The sequence below is a fragment of the Oryctolagus cuniculus genome, chromosome 13, assembly GCF_051225735.1.
Source record: "Oryctolagus cuniculus isolate XC-2025 breed Fujian yellow rabbit chromosome 13, ASM5122573v1, whole genome shotgun sequence".
NCBI lineage: Eukaryota > Metazoa > Chordata > Mammalia > Lagomorpha > Leporidae > Oryctolagus > Oryctolagus cuniculus.
Genome location: NC_142879.1, coordinates 107,998,268 through 108,018,323, shown reverse-complemented (window position 1 = coordinate 108,018,323; position 20,056 = coordinate 107,998,268). Strand labels below are relative to the sequence as shown.

The 20,056-nt window shown below is 49.6% G+C and overlaps 1 long non-coding RNA gene across 5 annotated transcripts in view; it reads right to left on the bottom strand.

The window, feature by feature from the left end:
- The window catches only part of LOC149122850 (uncharacterized), a 140,070-nt gene extending 134,816 nt beyond the window's left edge, over positions 1-5,254 (bottom strand). For 2 of the 5 annotated variants that reach the window (XR_016219913.1, XR_016219914.1), the window contains exons 1-2: positions 4,936-5,254; positions 3,529-3,608 (exon numbers count right to left, since the gene is read on the bottom strand). This is a non-coding gene — a long non-coding RNA (uncharacterized LOC149122850). Of the gene's footprint in view, positions 1-1,581; positions 2,030-3,528; positions 3,609-4,935 lie in introns of those variants that run through there. The other 3 variants (XR_016219910.1, XR_016219912.1, XR_016219911.1) reach the window with 2 other exon arrangements.
- Positions 5,255-20,056: the final 14,802 nt, after the last annotated feature.

The window sequence follows — 20,056 nt, the reverse complement described above, 5'->3', positions numbered from 1 at the left end:
GGCGCCAGATTCTGTCCCGGTTGCCCCTCTTCCAGGCCAGCTCTCTGCTGTGGCCTGGGAGTGCAGTGGAGGATGGCCCAAGTGCTTGGGCCCTGCACCCATGGGAGACCAGGAGAAGCACCTGGCTCCTGCCTTCAGATAGGCACGGTGTGCCGGCCACAGCGCACCGGCTGCAGCGGCCATCGGAGGGTGCACCAATGGCAAAGGAAGACCTTTCTCTCTGTCTCTCTCTCTCACTGTCCACTCTGCCTGTCAAAAAATAAATGAATAAAAATAAAAAAAAATAAAGTCAGTGCCTGTTCAATGGTGAGGACACTGGCTAATGAAATATGAGTGATAATCACTGCCTAGAGATTTGCTTTATAGCATTCTGCTGGCAGTTAAGTGGTATTATACAATTAGACATTTTGTTAAAGACAGTAGGTCTTTTTTTATTTTATTTGAAAGGCACAGTTAGAGACAGGGGGACACAGAGAGATCTTCCACCCCTGGTTCATACCCCAAATGGCCACAACTGCCGGGGCTGTGCCAGGCCGAAGCCAGGAGCACAGAGCTTCTTCCAGGTCTCCCACATGCCAAGCACTTGGGTCATCTTTCACTGCTTTCCCAGGCCATAGCAGAGAATTGGACCAGAAGCAAAGCAAGCTGAATCTCTAGCCGGCACCCATATGCCACCTGAGTTGCAAGTGGCAGCAGCTTTACCCATTACACCGTAGTGCTGGCCCCAAGATGGTAGATGTTATGTTACATGTTTTAGCACAGTTAAAAAAAAAAAAAAAAAGATACTCAGTCTGCCCAAGTGTCATTTAGCCTAAAATAGTTGAATAAATATTAGCTTAAGAATAAATATTAAGATATTATTAATCCAAGCAGATTTTTGCAAATAGACCTGATGTGAGGGAATAAATACTTTAGAGCTAAAGTGCTCCAGGATATGCTATTTGTGACACAGAATCATTTTGAACACATGGCATTTGAGTTCCTGAAATCTCTCATCTGTCTAAACGCAGAGCCTCCCAAAGTCAAAAGAAAACTCGGAACCCAGTAGTAATAAACTCCCTCCCAGGAAGTAAGCAAGAAAGATTGGCCCAGGACTGGAGCCTAAAGTGAGCACTACATCCCAACATTGTCAGAAAACTAGCATACTTCCCATTTATTTCACTAAGAGCCCACTTACCGTTCTAAAAAGTCATTTGTTTTCCCTAAGTGCCTTTACCCAACTCTCCCTATTAAAGTGGTAGGTAAACCCCAAATTCTAACCACCTCTTGGAGCAACATTCTTCTGTCATCTCTTACATATGTGATTGTCTTTTCTGTTAATGTCTTTTATGAGTTTAATTTGCAGGCCCCTATCACTGAACTTAATAGAGTAGAGGAAATGTTTCTAACCAGGCAAGACCCATTCTGACCTTCTCTGCGGAAGTTACTAGTTCATTTCCGAACTGTCTGTGAACGTTTGTGCCCACATGCAGATGTCAACTGTACATGAAAATGACAGAGCATGTTCTTGAGGGAGGAACTTTCCTTGTGTCCTCTCCCAGGTTCTTTAAAAAAAAAAGATTTTTTTACTTGAAAGAGTTACAGAGAGAGGTAGAGACAGAGAGAGAGGTCTTCCATCCGCTGGTTCACTCCCAAATGGCCGCAACGACCGGAGCTGCACCTATCCGAAGCCAAGAGCCAGGAGCTTCTTCTGGGTCTCCCACATGGGTGCAGGGGCCCAAGGACCTGGGTATCTTCTACTGCTCTCCCAGGCCACAGCAGAGAGCTGGATCAGAATTGGAGCAGGTGGGATTCAAAGCGGTGCCCATAAGAGATGCCGGCGCTTAAGGCCAGGGGCTTTAACCTGCTGCGCCACAGTGCCAGTCCCTTCTCCCAGGTTCTTGACTCCAAGGCTCTGAAGCTTAGCCAGTGACAGACTGAGAGAAAGATCAGGCTTTTCTCTTGGAGTGATTTACATGAAGATGTTGTTATTGGATTTTCTGGCAGTTTGCCGTTCTCTTGCCCTCACCAAGCCCAGGCTTTCAGGACCCTGAAGAGAGTAGAAGCCAGCAGTTTACAATTATGACAACACCTTGATGGTGGGACTAACGCAGAGCCCAGAAGGAATCAGATCGTCATCATGAAGGATGGATCACAGCATTCCTCACTGCTTGATTTACTTTCTGTGGGATTTCCTGTTGGTGTGCTCTTTGAAAAGAATGGCGTGCTAGCATCTTACACCGTAAGCCAGACTCTCAGAAAACTCAGTTTCCGGAGCACGTGTGAAAAGGGAGCACTGATGGGCTCCTGTAAGTGTCTAGCTCGCCAGTGCTGTTTGTATAGGGTCTGCCACGGGCTTCCCTACTGCTAAGTATTGCAATGCCTCCTGGGATGTTACCAAGTCCAATTTCCGAGTGTGACTGTGCAGTTGCACTTATAACAATTCTTAGCTCTCTTTTTACTTTACTATTGTCCTATTTAACTAGGAAAAAATAATAGCTGCATGCGGAAACTCTTCTCATTTTATTCAATAGTTTATTTTTTCCTTCTCATCCTAATCCTCAAGGGAGTAACGAATTCCATACAATGAATACAAACTAACCCTTTTTATTCTATTAAAGCCTAAGGAATCATTTAGCTCCCTGAATCTATCTTACTTATCTTAATAAAAAGAGACTTCATAAAATATTTTCTGGAGGCAAGTGTTTAGTGTAGCAGTTAGGCCACCCCTTGGGGTACCCGTATACCATCTCAGAGTTTCTGCTTACAGTCCTCGCTCCTCCACTTCCAATCCATATTCCTATTATTGTGTACCTCAAGAGACAGAATGTGATGGCTCAAGTACTTGGGACCCTATGATCATGTTGGAGAACCAGCTTGAGTTTTAGGCTGCTGGTTTTGGCATCATCCCAATCCTGGCTCTTGCATAAAGGAATTCCAAGAATGAACATTAGGTGGAAGATTCCCCCACCCTACCCCGCTTCAAATAAAATGAAAATGAATAAATTTTACAAGTTTTAAAACATTTTCTGGGCCGGTGCCACAGCTCACTAGGCTAATCCCCCACCTAGTGGCGCCGGCACACCGGGTTCTAGTCCCGGTCGGGGCGCCGGATTCTGTCCCGGTTGCCCTTCTTCCAGGCCAGCTCTCTGCTGTGGCCCGGGAGTGCAGTGGAGGATGGCCCAAGTGCTTGGGCCCTGCACCCCATGGGAGACCAGGAGAAGCACCTGGCTCCTGCCATCGGATCAGCACAGTGCGCTGGCCACAGCGCGCCAGCCGTGGCAGCCATTGGAGGGTGAACCAACGGCAAAAAGGAAGACCTTTCTCTCTGTCTCTCTCTCTCACTGTCCACTCTGCCTGTCAAAAAAAAAAAAAAAAAAAAAATTTCTGAAGGCTAGATCAATGAAGTCAGATGGACAGAAAACTGTATATGCAGACAATGCTCACCACTGTGTTAGCAGGTAAACGACTTGATAAAACAGAAATAAAAAAGAATAAAAATAAAACAAATAAAAGAAGCTTAAGACTTTACAAAGTACAAATACTCACTCATTTTGAAGACAGGACGTGCACTGGGTGGCTTATTATAAACATGGGAACATGAGCTCAGCACCAGCATCTGCTTTCCCCTGCGAGGAGACAAAGGCCCTTGTAGAAAGGGCTAGAGTAGGCATGTGGTAAACCAATGCCCCTTCCCCTGTGACGCGGGCCAGGGCTACAGGAGCTGGCCTGGATCCTTTAGGGAAGAAGCTGCACATTAACTTGCAGTTCTAATCACAGAGTCTTTTAAAGTCTGAGAGTTACAAAGAAAAGTTAGGCTGCTCCAGGGACTGCCTAAGGACTGGGAACGTGTAGACTCCTGTAGAATCTCAGCCACAGGCGGTGTCTGGTCTGGACAGACGGAGAAGGACAGAGGGCTCTAGAGACGATGGTGACCATTTTTTCTAGCCCTAAACAATTATAATAATAGAAATGCGTCATAAGAGGGGACCACAGAATGGAAGGGTAAGTTGGGCATGAGCATGGTCACCCAGGTTCCCAGTGCTGGGGACAGGGTGGCCACAATAACCATTTTCCCAGGTTGCTCTTAGCACTGGCAGCCTAGTCAGTTATGCCCACGTGGGACACACAGGCAGCAGCAGGCAACCGCCCCAGCAGTCCTGGATCTGCTTTTGTGCCTGTGCTGAGACGGTGTTTCCTGTGGACGGCTCCCCGCCCTAACCAGCACCACAGAGACTAAGACAGGTCTACGCCTGCCAGAGGTGGGATTTCTTCAACGGGTGAGTTTGGCTCCTATTAGCCTAGGCAGAAACATACCCAGCACTGTGCTGCAGACTTGAGACTCTTCCTACCCAACCCTCTGCCCTCTTCCTCCCACCCCTTCACAGGGGTCAGACCTGTGTTGCCCCCTGGAAGTCCTCCTAGTGCTCTCTAGTTCCCTCCCTGTGTTAGTTCCTGTGCCTGCCGTAACAGGCACCCACAAGTGCAGTGGCTTAACGCAACACACATGTATTTCACAGACGTGGAGTGCAGAGGTCTGAAAGGGAACTTACTGGGCTAAAATCAAGGTTCCTTTCTGGGTCTTCCAGGGAAGAACCCACTCTCTTGTCTCTTCCAGCTTCTGGAATCTGTGGCCTCCTCCCACCCCACCCTGTTGCTACTGAACCCCTTCCATCTTCAAAGCCAGCAAGGGCTTGTCACGTCGTCTTCTCATTCTGACACTCTGCCTCCCTCTTTCACATTTAAAGGACCCTTGTAATTACACGGGGCCCACCTGGATATCCCAGGACACTCTCCTCACTTTAGCAACTCCTGTTAGCACCCTAATTCCATCCACAGTCCAAGTATCCCATTAACATAACAGGGACTAGGGTGCGATCAACTCTGGGACTGTGATTCTGCCCATCACACTCCCTTCACCTGCAGAGAAATCTCTCCAGCTTGTCTCTGGCATACCTGGTCCCACCTAGGCATCTCTGTCGCTCCCCCTCTTCGCGGAGGAACGACACAGGACCCTGCGCTGTTCTTTTGTCTGCTCGGCCCTCCCCGGGTTTGCTGCTGGTTCTTCCCGGGTTGGCTACCATCCCTTCCACCTCTGTGGAAGGGCGGCTCCCCCTGCCACTCTCCCCACTTCCGCGGGGCAGCGGCACACCGCCGGCCGGCTCTCTCGGGGGCTGCACAGATGTTCCTCAGGTGTTCCTGGTGCATGTTGTCTCTCTCCTCCTTTATAGTCCTCTTCCACCAATCCCAACTCTGCTACCCACACGCCGAGGACGCTGCTCTCCTCCAATCAGGAGCAGATCAGCTCCTGCAGGTTATTGGTTGAACTGGAGGCAGCTGTGTAGAAGCTGTTTACTCCTCTCCCAGCGCCATATTGTGGGAGAGCAGATGCATAGAATAAGTCTTAATTCCAGTAACTTAGTCTAGTCCGAGTTGCTCCCCACACATCTCCTTCTCTGAGAAGTCGTCTGACAAGGTGGTGCCAAGAGCAGTCTGGGAAACAGGATTTGAGGCTGCTTTATAGCTTATCATAGAGCACCACTGTGAGTGTCAGATGGGGCACGAGTATTTCCTGGCTGAAAAAAAGGCGGCGGGGGAGGGGGGGGATGGTGGCCTCCTTGCTAAACATCTCAGTACTGATCTTGGAAAAATTCCTGGTGGAAGGATTTTGAAAGACAATCAGAGAACATTCCATTAAAGATGGTAGATCCACTCCTAGGTAGGTACCCAAGAGAAGAAAAATACTACACGACAAATGTTCCCAGCACTGTTGTTCATCATAGCCAAAAAGTGAAAAACAGGGTAAATGACCAGAAAATGAAACAAAATGTGGCGTATCCCTGGCATGGAATGTTATTTTAGTCACAAGATGCATGAAGAGCTGATACGTGCTACAACAGGGATGCAGTATGCTGCAATGCTTCTCCTCCAAATATACATCCAAGCCCTCAACTCCTGAAACCATCTTATCTGGGAAAAGCCCATTTCACAAGAGGCGGTTGAGGATCCTGAGATGAGATCCCCATGGATTAGCTGAGCTCCGATCCCAATGACCTGTGTCCTCTAAGAGACACACAGATGAGAAGTCCCCGGAGAAGGGTGATGATGGAGGTAGATCAGAGCTATGCAGCCACAAGCCACACTGGAGTGCCAAGACCGGAAGAAGCAAGGACGGGTTCCCCCCAGAGCTTTGGATGAAGCAGAGGCCTCGGGAGACCATGAGCTCAGAACCCTGGCCTCCAGCACTATGCAACTATTTTCAGTAGCCAAGGGTATGGTAATGTGCTGCAGCAGCCTTAGGAAACCAACACAAGGAAGAAACTGGAAATTAGATGAAAGTAATCGGTCACAAAAGGTCACACAGTATATGGTTCTACTGATATGAACTATACGGAATAAGCAAGTGTATCAGGAGAGAAAAAAAGTGATCATTGTCTAGGGCTGCCAGTGAGAAGGAAATGGAGTGGCTGCTAAAGGGTGATGGGGCTTCTTTGTGCTGGTGATGAAAACATTCTACGCTGGCGCCGTGGCTCACTAGGCTAATCCTCTGCCTATGGCGCCGGCACACCGGGTTCTAGTCCCAGTCGGGGCGCTGGGTTCTAGTCCCGGCTGCTCCTCTTCCAGGCCAGCTCTCTGCTGTGGCCAGGGAGTGCAGTGGAGGATGGCCCAAGTGCTTGGGCCCTGCACCCCATGGGAGACCAGGAGAAGCACCTGGCTCCCGGCTTTGGATTGGTGCAGTGCAGAGGCCGTAGCAGCCATTTGGGGGGTGAACCAATGGAAAAAGGAACACCTTTCTCTCTCTCTCTCACTAACTGTCAAAAAAAAAGGAAAGAAATGAAAAGAAAACATTCTAAAGTGGATTGCAGTGACCATCGCACATTTCTACTGAACTGCACACTGTAAGTGGGTGAATAGTATTTTAATTTTATCCCAAGAAAGCCATTTTAAAAAGGTGTCTGGGTTCTGACAAACGGCGTCTTCACCCTGCAGAGGGACAAGGAAACACTGAGGGCGATCAACAGGTAGGAAAGGTTAAGGTCAGAGCTACAAGCTTTCTTGGAAGGTCCCACGGAGGATCTCGTCCTCTACAGTGGAAGAGAAGAAACCGCTCAATGGCAAACTGAAAATGGGACAGAGTTTCAGAGATGTGAAGATGTCCGAATGCTGAGTCAAGGCAGGAAAACAACTACGCCAGGACAAGTTCAGGGTAGCTGATGAAGTCTGGAACTCTCAAATGGCCTGGAGACAGCAGGCCCTGTGCCCCTGAACACATCAGCTCTGCATTCTCACTGCATCCCCACAGAGATGGCCCTGCTGTCCCCAGTAAGGACCAGCATTCCCCATGTGTGAGAGACCTGTGAGGCTTCGCCCCAACAAGGCAACAGGTGTTCTCTCTAGAGCTTAGCCCATTTCTGCTGCTGGCTGCTAGGCTGATAATTTACATTAATTAATTAATGTGCTGATGGCCGGCGCCATGGCTCACGAGGCTAATCCTCCACCTGCGGCGCCGGCACACCAGGTTCTAGTCCCGGTCGGGGCGCCAGTTCTGTCCCGGTTGCCCGTCTTCCAGGCCAGCTCTCTGCTGTGGCCAGGGAGTGCAGTGGAGGATGGCCCAAGTGCTTGGGCCCTGCACCCCATGGGAGACCAGGAGAAGCACCTGGCTCCTGCCATCGGATCAGCGCAGTGTGCCAGCCACAGCACGCCGGCCGCGACGGCCATTGGAGGGTGAACCAACGGAAAAGGAAAACCTTTCTCTCTGTCTCTCTCTCTCTCACTGTCGACTCTGCCTGTCAAAAAAAAAAAAAAAAAAAAAAAAAAAGAAAGAAAAAAAAAAAGAAAGAAAAAGAAAAAGAAAAATAGAACTAGGCTAATCCTCCGCCTAGCGGTGCCGTCACACCGAGTTCTGGTCCCGGTTGGGGCGCCGGATTCTGTCCCGGTTGCCCCTCTTCCAGGCCAGCTCTCTGCTGTGGCCAGGGAGTGCAGTGGAGGATGGCCCAAGTGCTTGGGCCCTGCACCCCATGGGAGACCAGGAGGAAGCACTTGGCTCCTGCCATCAGATCAGCGCGGTGCGCTGGCCGCAGCGGCCATTGGAGAGTGAACCAACAGCAAAGGAAGACCTTTCTCTCTGTCTCTCTCTCTCTCTCACTGTCGACTCTGCCTGTCAAAAAAAAAAAAAAATAGAAAAGCTCCCAGCAAAGGGAAGGGCTGGTAGAGAGAGACCAAGCTGCCAAGGCCTCGCAGTCTAAGGATATTTGTATGTCTTCAATGAGTTTTCTCCAAAGAACAAATGTAGAGGTTATGCATTAGCTATTGCGCAAGCAGGGGCAGATTCAATGGGATTTCTTCTAGCTTGTTTTTGTCAAAACCTCAATCTTGTTGTCTATTGGCAAACACTGTCACAACTGAACTCTCATCCTGTTTCGTTCAGTGTGTATGTGCTGGCAAGGAGCAATGGGATGCAGTTAGCCTGGCCTGCTTCTAGTCCCAGGTTCCCTCAACAGGCTTTAACACTCCTGCAAGAGCCCCAGGCAATGGAATAAATTTGCTACTAGGTTCAATGAAAGAAATCAGAGCAAAGCACTGGCCAACCCTGAAAGAAACAGAAATGCCTGCATTGCATTTGATCCAAAAATAGAGTGTCCTTCGTTTCAATTGCATACTGACACTGACTACCCAGGACTAGCACAGACCCCACAGGTTCTGGGACAACAGCTGTGCATCCTGGACCACCAGGCAGCTCATACTTCTACCCCGCTTGGTTACAAGTTTGGGATCCCTATGATATTTCTTCAGGTTCAACAATTTTCTAGAATTACTCCAAAAAGTCAGGAAAATGCAATCATGGTGATTATTACAAAGACACACATGAACAGTAACTAGAGGAAGGGATACACAGAGCGGGAAGGTACAGGCGGGGGCTGGGAGCAAGCCTTTCCCACTCTCTTAGTGCCCACCACCATCTACGCACAAGAACGCTTTCATTAGCCAGGAATTTCACGGAGCCGTGTGCTTCAGTTTTCACGTGGGGTTTCGTTATATAAGCTGGACTGGTTTAAACACTGACCTTGTCATTGAACTCAACCTCGGGCAAACCCTCCCTCCTGGAAGATTGTGGAGGCAGAGAAGTACAAGGTTGAGGTTCCAGCTTCTTCGTCTTGTGCTGGGTTTCTCTTGTGACCAGCCTCTTCCTGAATCCATCCCAGCCTCCCTCTCCTCCATGAGTAGCTGCATCAGCAAAACCTCAACATGGGTAAAGGGGCTCGTTATAAAGAGTGTGAGGAGCTCTGGGCCAGAATCTGGGAACACACACTCAATATCTTTTTATTATATCTTGACAGTTGATAGATACAGGAATTGAGGGAAGTTTCCATGCTGGAATGCCAGGAACACACCAAGGCCAGCAGTGATGCATGGGTAAGCTTGAGGGAGTTGTGAAAATGGTAAAAAGTGGCCGGCGCCGCGGCTCACTAGGCTAATCCTCCACCTTGTGGCGCCGGCACACCGGGTTCTAGTCCCAGTCGGGCCCCGGATTCTGTCCCGGTTGCCCCTCTTCCAGGCCAGCTCTCTGCTGTGGCCCGGGAGTGCAGTGGAGGATGGCCCAAGTGCTTGGGCCCTGCACCCCATGGGAGACCAGGAGAAGCACCTGGCTCCTGCCATCGGATCAGCACGGTGCGCCGGCCGCGGCAGCCATTGGAGGGTGAACCAACGGCAAAGGAAGACCTTTCTCTCTGTCTCTCTCTCTCACTGTCCACTCTGCCTGTCAAAAAATAAAAAAAAAATTTTTAAAAAAGAAAATGGTAAAAAGCACATGGCATCCATTAAGGAAAAGGGATGACTGAGCAACGGGGTGCTTTTAGCATTTATACTCAGAGCAAGGCAAAAGAGGACGGCCATGAGAAGCTGGGCAATTTCCCCTATAGTAATTCCCTTTCTCTTCCCAATTTTCAGATCCAGGCTAAAATGGCTAAAAAGAACCAGATGAGTCCCTAGGAGAAAGGACCCTACAATACCATGCCAAATATATACTATACTAATTTTCCTCCTTCTCCAAAAGAACTTAAGGCCACTTAATTGGACGGCTCTACACTAAGAGAGAGGGGAATTCAGACACAGGATCTGAGTTGAGGTTGAGACTTCGGACCCGAAACACCATCATAGCACGCCTAGTAGAGTGGGATGTTACTGGGACCAGGTGATAAATTTAAAATCTATTGTACATGGTCTGAAATTCACCAGTGGTCATTTCCCAAGTCTCTGAGTCTACAAATGGAATGAAAATACATGATAGTAAGGGCGGCCTCCATATTGGGTACTTAGCCTGTGACATAAGAGCTATCATAGTTCAAACATCGAGTGAAAACCTCTCAAACGGTCTCCAACCCCTCAGTGAAGAGAGTAAATCAAAAATTTTGCATTCCAGGGGATAGGGTGGGTGGGGTTAGTACCACCACTCAAGATTTAAAGGGTGCGGGAATGCTTATCCTTATCACGTTTCCATTTGGCTTTCTATACTGGCCCCTACAGTAACTAGATGAACACTGAAGAACGCCTGAAGACGAGTGTGAACGCAGACAGTGGCCCCAACCACAGCTGCTGTTCTGGAAGTGGCATTATTATTATTTTTTTTTTGACAGGCAGAGTGGACAGTGAGAGAGAGAGACAGAGAGAAAGGTCTTCCTTTGCCGTTGGTTCACCCTCCAGTGGCCGCCGCGGCTGGTGCGCTGCAGCCAGCGCACCGCACTGATCCGATGGCAGGAGCCAGGTGCTTCTCCTGGTCTCCCATGGGGTGCAGGGCCCAAGCACTTGGGCCATCCTCCACTGCACTCCCGGGCCACAGCAGAGAGCTGGCCTGGAAGAGGAGCAACCGGGACAGAATCCGGCGCCCCGACCGGGACTAGAACCCGGTGTGCCGGCGCCACAAGGCGGAGGTTTAGCCTATTGAGCCGCAGCGCTGGCGGGGAAGTAGCATTATTGCCAGTACAGATGAACAAAGCCTCACAGACATGGTATGTGGCCACTACTTTGGCAAATGCATTCCTTTCTATTAAGTTGCAAAAGAGGACCAAAACAGTATGGACAAATTGTTCATTCATTCATAGTTTGGTCTCGTGGTCACACTACAAAGACCTGGGCACATGAACAGCGCACTAATCTCTTACTTTGATGGTATCGACTGACTGGACAGGATGAGCAATTAGCAGCTATGATCTGGAGGCCTTAGTGAGACACACAAGCTTCCATCTCAGGATAGCTTTAAGGATTTCGTGACCATGGGAGAGCCAGGATAATCCCTCAGAGTGAAAGACAACTGCTGCATCGAATGCCTTTCCCAAAGACAGAGCATAGCAACTGACAAGTCTCTTTGGCTTCTGGAAGCAGCATATTTCACATCAGTGATCCTCAATATTACAGGGCAGGGGGGCAGTTTTACTTCCCAGAGGATATCTGACAATGTTTGGAGACATCGTTGATGGTCACAACTAAGAATGCCATCAGCGTCTAGTGAGTGAGCAGAGGTCGGGAAATGTGCCTAACAGCCTTACAGATACAGGGCAGACCACACAGCAAGACATTAGCAGAGGAAACATGCCAATGTCACTGAAATTGAGAAACCCTGCCCTACACTGAAGCACTCCAGCTATCCATATCTCTGATGACACCACAGGTTGCATTATTTGTGTCAGCCTAGAGTATTCTGAAGTGGGTCTAGACTGGGTTCTAGGAGCCCTACCACTCTGTCCACAGGACTCGGTGGCCCCTATGGTGTTAGTAGTATCAGGAAAGGAGAAGAGTTGCAGTCGGGGTGGGGGTGGGGCGTGTCTTAGGGTCAGTCCCAGCCGGAGAATCTTACCACAGACCCCAAGGGTACTAAGAGTGAGGGTCCATCAAGGGGTTTCCCATAGAGTAGTCCTATGTCAGACAGAAACAACTTGGCTTTACTGCCCTTTCTGCGCTTCTGTGTTGTCGCTGGCTGGAATCAGCAGGGCAGAAATGTGATACTGGAGAGAGCACCATGGCTTAAGAACACAGTGGGTGGAGGTAACAGTCCAACTCTGCTCTCCACGTTGACTTTCCTAAAGAAAGTTCTGAACAGGGCAATTCTATGACCTCTGCATGAATCTGGTTCCAGGAGAAGACAGAAACCACACCGTAACTTAGAAGACACTCAACGTAGAGAATTATTAAGCTATGATATGACAGTGATTATAAAGATGAAAAAGAACTCAGAAGGGGACACTAGGACTGAAGGAGGATACTCAAGAAAGGGAATATTGGGGAGGAGGGGGTCAAGTGTTATTGAAAGAACTGTGGCTGCAACCCACTGGGTCGTAAAGAAGTTTGACCCAAATCAGTCCATCTGATTCTCTCTGTGCCTAACGGCCACTTCTGCTGTCTGCATGCTAGTGTGCTACCCCTACCTGCCAGAAGGCTGGGATGGGGCCGCAGCCCAGCTTCAGGTGCACTGCTGTTTTGCTTCTTCGTTGTTGCCTCTATACCAACATCAGCAGTGCTCCACGCCAGGTGTGCACTCCCAGAGCATGCCGCCCTTCAACCACTTAGCAACCCCATCCCCAGACAGCAATCCTCCCGACACGGACACCACGGACCCAACAAGCAGTATTATCACACACACACACACACACACACACAGACACGCCCCGTCAGCCTCATACCACTCTGTTCAAGAAGGGCCCCCCATGGCCCTTCACCTGTTAAGTTCCCATCTGTAGGAGCTGGTCCCTGTACTAATAAGAGTGTCACTTACCTGCTTAATGACTGTGGACCGGTTTTCACCTTAACACACTTTATTCAATGAGGTCTGACCCCCACCCTTGGAACAATACCAACTTTAAAACTTTTCTACTTTGGCCGGCGCCGCGGCTCAATAGGCTAATCCTCCGCCTAGCGGCGCCGGCACACCGGGTTCTAGTCCCGGTCAGGGTGCCGGATTCTGTCCCGGTTGCCCCTCTTCCAGGCCGGCTCTCTGCTGTGGCCCGGGAGTGCAGTGGAGGATGGCCCAAGTGCTTGGGCCCTGCACCCCATGGGAGACCAGGAGAAGCACCTGGCTCCTGGCTCCTGCCATCGGATCAGCGCAGTGCGCCGGCCGCGGCGGCCATTGGAGGGTGACCCAACGGCAAAGGAAGACCTTTCTCTCTGTCTCTCTCTCTCACTGTCCACTCTGCCTGTCAAAAAAAAAAAAAAAAAAAAAAAAACAAAACTTTTCCACTTTAAGTATGATCTCACTCGAGGGTATTTCTTTTTATCTTTAAACATGTTGTTGATCTGCTATAGTTCATGACGCTTTATATAAAACTTTCTTTGTTCAAATCACTCAGTTGTTTCTCTCCTGATTGGACTTTGGCTGATACATTATCTCTTCTTTCTATAATGTATTTTTTTCCTGTTTATCCCCCTCTTACTGGCTAACTCCTTACACCACTTCTTCCTGTGCATCTCGGCCTGTCTAACCACCTGCTTTTTTTTTTTTTTTTTTTTTTGACAGGCAGAGTGGACAGTGAGAGAGAGAGACAGAGAGAAAGGTCTTCCTTTGCCGTTGGTTCACCCTCCAATGGCCGCCGTGGCTGGCGCACTGCAGCCAGCGCACCACGCTGATCCGAAGGCAGGAGCCAGGTGCTTCTCCTGGTCTCCCATGGGGTGCAGGGCCCAAGCACTTGGGCCATCCTCCACTGCACTCCCTGGCCACAGCAGAGAGCTGGCCTGGAAGAGGGGCAACAGGGACAGAATCCAGCGCCCGACCGGGACTAGAACCCGGTGTGCCGGTGCCGCAAGGTGGAGGATTAGCCCAGTGAGCCGCGGCGCCAGCCATAACCACCTGCTCTTGATGCCCCCCATAAGGTAGCACTACAGATAAAATTTGTCTCCACTCCTGAATTAGGCATCTCCAATAGACACTGGCAAACTTTTTTTTTTTTTTTGACAGGCAGAGTTAGACAGTAAGAGAGAGACAGAGAGAAAGGTCTTCCTTTCGTTGGTTCACCCCCAAAATGGTCACTACGGCCAGCGTGCTGCGCCAATCTGAAGCCAGGAACCAGGTGCCCCCTCCTGGTCTCCCATGCGGGTGCAAGGCCCAAGCACTTGGGCCATCCTCCACTGCCTTCCCCGGCCACAGCAGAGAGCTGGACTGGAAGAGGGGCAACCGGGACAGAATCAGTGCCCCAACCAGGACTAGAACCCGGGGTACTGGCGCCACAGGTGGAGGATTAGCCTAGTGAGCCGGCCAACACTGGCAAACTTGATTCAACACACTTGAGCCCCCATATTCTAATTATGGTTAAATCACAGTATAACTTCATTTTTCCTCTACAGACATGTAGGCATGCATGGGAAGGCTCATCCCAAAGAATGAACGGGCCAATTATAGAAAAGTATTTAGTAAGTTTCTCAGTAACACTTCAAAAGAGAACATTTGTGACACCCTTGAGCTAGAATTGGAGAGTTCTTTAGCCAAGAGCTCTATTAAGGTCTCCGTATCTCAGCTGGTTTTCATCATAAAATAGATCATTACCTAATACATTATTAACCCCAAATTAGCATAAACACCAAATGAGGGCACATGAAAAATGAACCACAGAATTCTTTAAACCTCAAGTGGGTGTGGGAATGGTAAACGACAATTTTCTAGTGATGTCTCCTGTGGATCTCTAGTACTTTCAACAGAAATCTGAGAATGGGAGTTTCCAAGAAACTCTCTAAAGATCCAGACAGCATTTGGCCATGAGATGCAGCAACTCAGAGTCGGCCCACTGTATAATCTTTGAGGACACCTGCCTCACACAAACACACTAGGGTTAACTAAATCTCCAGAACCTACCCAGAAGCCTGGTGTGGCTCCTACATCTCTGCAACTTGGTCATCTCTTTAACCTTTATTCTAGGCTGCATCAGGATGACGTCATCTTCTCTACGGCTATCACAAGAAAAGACGTGACCAGCTTCATAGGTCACCCTAGGAAATGCTGAGTTGACAAGTTTCAGGTGGGCTATTACAGGCAGCAAGTGCATGGCTGTCACAGTCAAAGGCATGCACACACACATAACTACGTGAGCTCACCTGGGTAGGCCCGAGAAGCATCTTTGTTCCTCGCTCTCTCACCAGTAAAGACTCCCATCCGGGAACCAGCCACCTCCTCAGCAGGGACCCTGGTTCTCAAGGTCATTCCAGCAGCCGTTTCTGTTCGAATGCTTGACTTCTGAGCAGTTAATGCCAAAGAATGCGTCCATCCTTCTACCTACAAAGAGCAAAATGGCATAAATGACCTCTGAAGATTATGTACTTAGAGGAATATCTTTTGTATTTGCCTTGCTGTAAAATATAGATAAAAACTTTCAAATTTTGCTGGTGCCTCTTGTTAATTCTTGACATTGTTAAGAAATATGGTAGGAACCTGTTGAGTTTCAGCTCATTCTGTATGTGCTGTTGTTCTGGGCCTGGTCCTATTCCTCTCTGCTTCACCAACAATACCAGCTGTCATCGAGTTGGAACCAGTGACACTGAATCAAGTAATTAAAAAGAGTTTCTGGATTCACTTACCTTTTTACACCAGTTTTTGTGGACTACAGAATTGACACTTTTTTCCTTCCTTAGACACAGAATAAAGACAGAAACACAGGAGTTCTAGATAGAAAAAGAAAGAGGCCAGGGGAAATGATCATTTAAATTTTAAGCCTGGATAATATTAAAGAATATGAGAAATTTATGAAGTACAAAAGGCTTCATAATCATGGAGGTAAGAACATAAATTAAGAATGGTGTAGCCGGCGCCGCGGCTCACTAGGCTAATCCTCCACCTAGTGGCGCCGGCACACCGGGTTCTAGTCCCGGTCGGGGCGCCGGATTCTGTCCCAGTTGCCCCTCTTCCAGGCCAGCTCTCTGCTGTGGCCCGGGAGTGCAGTGGAGGATGGCCCAAGTGCTTGGGCCCTGTACCCGCATGGGAGACCAGGAGAAGCACCTGGCTCCTGGCTTCGGATCAGCGTGGTGCGCCAGCCGCGGCGGCCATTGGAGGGTGAACCAACGGCAAAGGAAGACCTTTCTCTCTGTCTCTCTCTCTCACTGTCCACTCTGCCTGTCCAAAAAAAAAAAGAATGGTGTTTATATATAGGAAGGAGGAAAAGATTTTGGTCGATGAAACAAAGAAAATATTAAGAAAACAAAAAAGACGTAATTACTGAAAATTTGGCAAGTCAGATTTGAACAAAGACAGCTATATTACATATTTATAAATTTTTATAATTATCTCACTCCTCAATAGAAACAGCCCATCCAGTGTGACTTTTGCTTGGTATTGTTTTCCTCTTCATCAAACCACTCTTCACTACTAAATCTTCCTGGTGAAATCTCTACTGTCCGACTGGTGCCTTCTGTGTGTGTAGACTCCTTCTCATGCTACAAAACAGATTTAAGAAGCTCTGCTTGGGCCTGTGCTGTGGTGCAGTAGGCTAATCCGCCACGTGGGCACGGGTTCGAGTCCCGGCTGCTCCTCATCCGATCCAGCTCTCTGCTATGGCCTGGGAGGGCAGTGAAGGATGGACCAAGTGCTTGGGCCCTGCACCTGCGTGGGAGGCCAGGAAGAAGCTCCTGGCTTCCGATGGCCCAGATCTGCCCATTGCGGCCATCTGGGGAGTGAACCAGCAGATGGAAGACCTCTCTCTCTCTCTCTCTCTCTCTTCCTGTCTGTAGCTCTACTGTTCAAATAAATAAATAAAATCTCAAAAGAAAAAAAAAAAAAAGGAAACGTAACAGGCTGAGCCCTAGAGGGGAAGGAGACCTGCAAAAGTGCGTTTTCATTTTCTGGAAAACGTGCAGCGGTCTCTCCTCCCGAGCCTGCGCAGTGCCCATGTCTGAAATGACGAAAGCAGCGTTGTGCTGTCGCCTCGACTGAATTCGCAGGGCGACGCGCTGGGCCCCAGCGGGCTGTGCGTGAGGAGACTGTGGAGTGCATTCTAGAATTTTCTAGACCACACCTGCTGCGCTGCGGCGTCCCCGCGGCTCTGGCCGGCTGCCCCTCCGGCAAGACGTCCCCTCGGGTTTGTGCGCGATTTGTTGACATTCTGCCCGCACAGACCCCAGACGACGCCCATCCTCAGGTTGGCGCCCCAAGTGGGAGCGCGCGGCCTCGAACGCACGACCCGGAAGCGCGCGGCGCCCCCTGCGGCTTCCCGGCTGCACGACTCGCCCGCCCACTGCCGCGCCCAGGCCGCGCCAGGCCGCCGTGCGCACGCGCAGTGCCTCGGGCCACGCCCGCGGTTGCTAGGCTACGGCTGTGGGACGCTGAGACCCGCGGATCAGCAGCTGCGCCAGTACCGGGTTCCGGAGGGGAGAGCCGCGCGTGCAAGGGAGGGAGGAGGCCTCGGGGAGGTCAGGGTCAGGGGTGAGGTCAGGGGCAGGGGTGAGATCAGGGGCAGGGAGGTCGGGCAGGGGTGAGGAGGCCGCAGGGAGGTCAGGGTCAGGGGTGAGGAGGCCGCAGGGAGGTCAGGGGCAGGGGTGAGGAGGCCGCGGGGAGGTCAGGGTCAGGGGTGAGGTCAGGGTCAGGGGTGAGATCAGGGGCAGAGGTGAGGTCAGGGGCAGGGGTGAGGAGGCCGTGAGAGGTGAGGAGGCCGCGGGGAGGTCAGGGTCAGGGGTGAGGTCAGGGTCAGGGGTGAGGTCACGGTTAGGGGTAAGGAGTCCGTGAGGGTGAGGAGGCCGCGGCAGGTCAGGGGCAGGGGTGAGGTCAGGGTCAGGGGTGAGGTCCATTCACTGGTTCACTCCCCAGAAGGCTGCAATGGCCGGAACTGTGCCAATCCAAAGCCAGGAGCCAGGAGCCTCTTCCAGGTCTCCCACACGGGTGCAGGGGTCCAAGCACTCAGGCCATCTTCCACTGCTTTCCCAGGCCATAGCAGAGAGCCGGAAGGGAAAAGGAGCAGCTGGGTCTGGAACCAGCGCCCACATGGGATGCCGGTGCTTCAGGCCAGGGCATTAACCCACTGCACCACAGCACCAGCCCCATATAATATTTATAAGATTTATTAACTTAACCATTGTTCTACTTGCATAGCTTATGTCTACTGCAGACAATATTTTTTCTCATGAGCATTGTCCCTTAAAAGCACAAATAACTTTGTGGCTTTGATTAGCTTAAAAAAAAAAAATGAAATGGTTTGGGTGTTGTAGTATAATGGATTAAGACACCACTTGGAGGGCCAGCACTGGTGCATAGCAGGTTAAAGCCCGGGCCTGAAGCACCAGCATATCCCATATGGGTGCCGGTTTGTGACCCAGCTGCTCCACTTCTGATCCAGCTCTCTTCTTTTTTTTTTTTTTTTATTTATTTTTTTGACAGGCAGAGTGGACAGTGAGAGAGAGAGAGACAGAGAGAAAGGTCTTCCTTTGCCATTGGTTCACCCTCCAATGGCCGCCACGGCTGGTGCACTGCGGCCGGCGCACCGCACGGATCCGATGCCAGGAGCCAGGTGCTTCTCCTGGTCTCCATGGGGTGCAGGGCCCAAGCACTTGGGCCATCCTCCACTGCACTCCCGGGCCACAGCAGAGAGCTGGCCTGGAAGAGGGGCAACCGGGACAGAATCCGGCACCCCGACTGGGACTAGAACCCGGAGTGCCAGCGCCGCAAGGCGGAGGATTAGCCTAGTGAGCCACAGCGCCGGCCAGCTCTCTTCTATAAAGCAGTGGAAGATGGCCCAAGTCCTTGGGCCCCTGCACCCATGTGGGAGACCCAGAAGAAGCTCCTGGCTCCTGGCTTCGGATGGGTGCAGCTCCAGCCATTTCGGTCTTGAGAAATAAACCACAGGATGGAAGACCTCTCTCTCTCCCTCTCCCTCTCTCTCTGTCTTTCAAATAAATAAATAAATTTATCTTTAAAAAAGAAAGACACCACTGGTATACATCCCACATCAGAGTACCAGTTAGAGTCCTGGCTACTCTGCTTCCACTCCATCTTCCTGCCATTGCACCTGGGAAGGTGGTAAATTGATCACCCAAGGACTTGGATCCCTTCCACCTAGGTGGGGGACCTGATGGAATTCCTGGGCATTGACTTTAGACTAGCCAAACCCCAGCTGTTCACAGGCATTTGGAGAGTGAACCAGTGAATGGAAGATCTCTCTTTGTGCATCTCCTCCTCTCTCTGTCCCTTTGTATATTAAATAAATCCTTTAAAATGTGTGTGTGTGTGTGTGTGTATAATCATTATTAGAACTTTTACTTATGAGACATCTTTGTTATTATATATATTTTACCTAAAATAAAATACAATCTATGGAGTGATCAAAATGGGAATCAGAATACAAACAGGTTTCTGTAAGTAGATATGCAGTAGTGTCCCTGGTTATGTGATTGAGAATAAAATTCTATAGTGAATTTTCTAGCAGCTGAGATAAAACTCTATCATGCTGTAGTGGGAGAAAACTCCTGGACCATTTCCTAATGGTTAATGGAAGTTTATTTGAAGCCTATGTCTTAATTCAGAGCCCACTGGCTTAGTGGCCAATTTGGAGCAGCAGTACCTGACTTTGGCATCTAGGAGCCTGACACCAGCCATAGAAGAGAATCAAACAAGTTCGTGCAACCTGTGGAAAACCTCTCCTTTAATGGAAATTTCCGAAAATCTGATTCCTTGAATTTTAATGTTTACTACAAAAAAAGTATGTCAAATAGGCATTAAGCAAGGTTAGATTTCTTTAATGCCATATATGTAATGCCTAGTTTTGTAATGTTTCTCAAACACAGATGATCCTGGAATCTTTGTGTTAGGGCATAGCACTTAACCTTTAGAAAAGTAAATAGTCTTGGGATTTAGATTTAGGGACATTTCTCTAGAACTACTAATTAGGTCTAAAATTATGTGAAGCCTTGATTATGTCTTTAGGTTTAGAACTATAGAAATAAAAGGTACAGCTTTGCCCTCAAGAAACTCTGGCTTTAGATGATGTGAATCGTATAACTACGATGTACCAGGACAAATGCTTTGACAGAAGCAAAGATTGTTGGAATCCGTGAGTATTTGCAGTGACTTTTGGAAAGGACTGGAGTCCAGATGGGGGGGCAGAAGAGATGCGCATCAAAG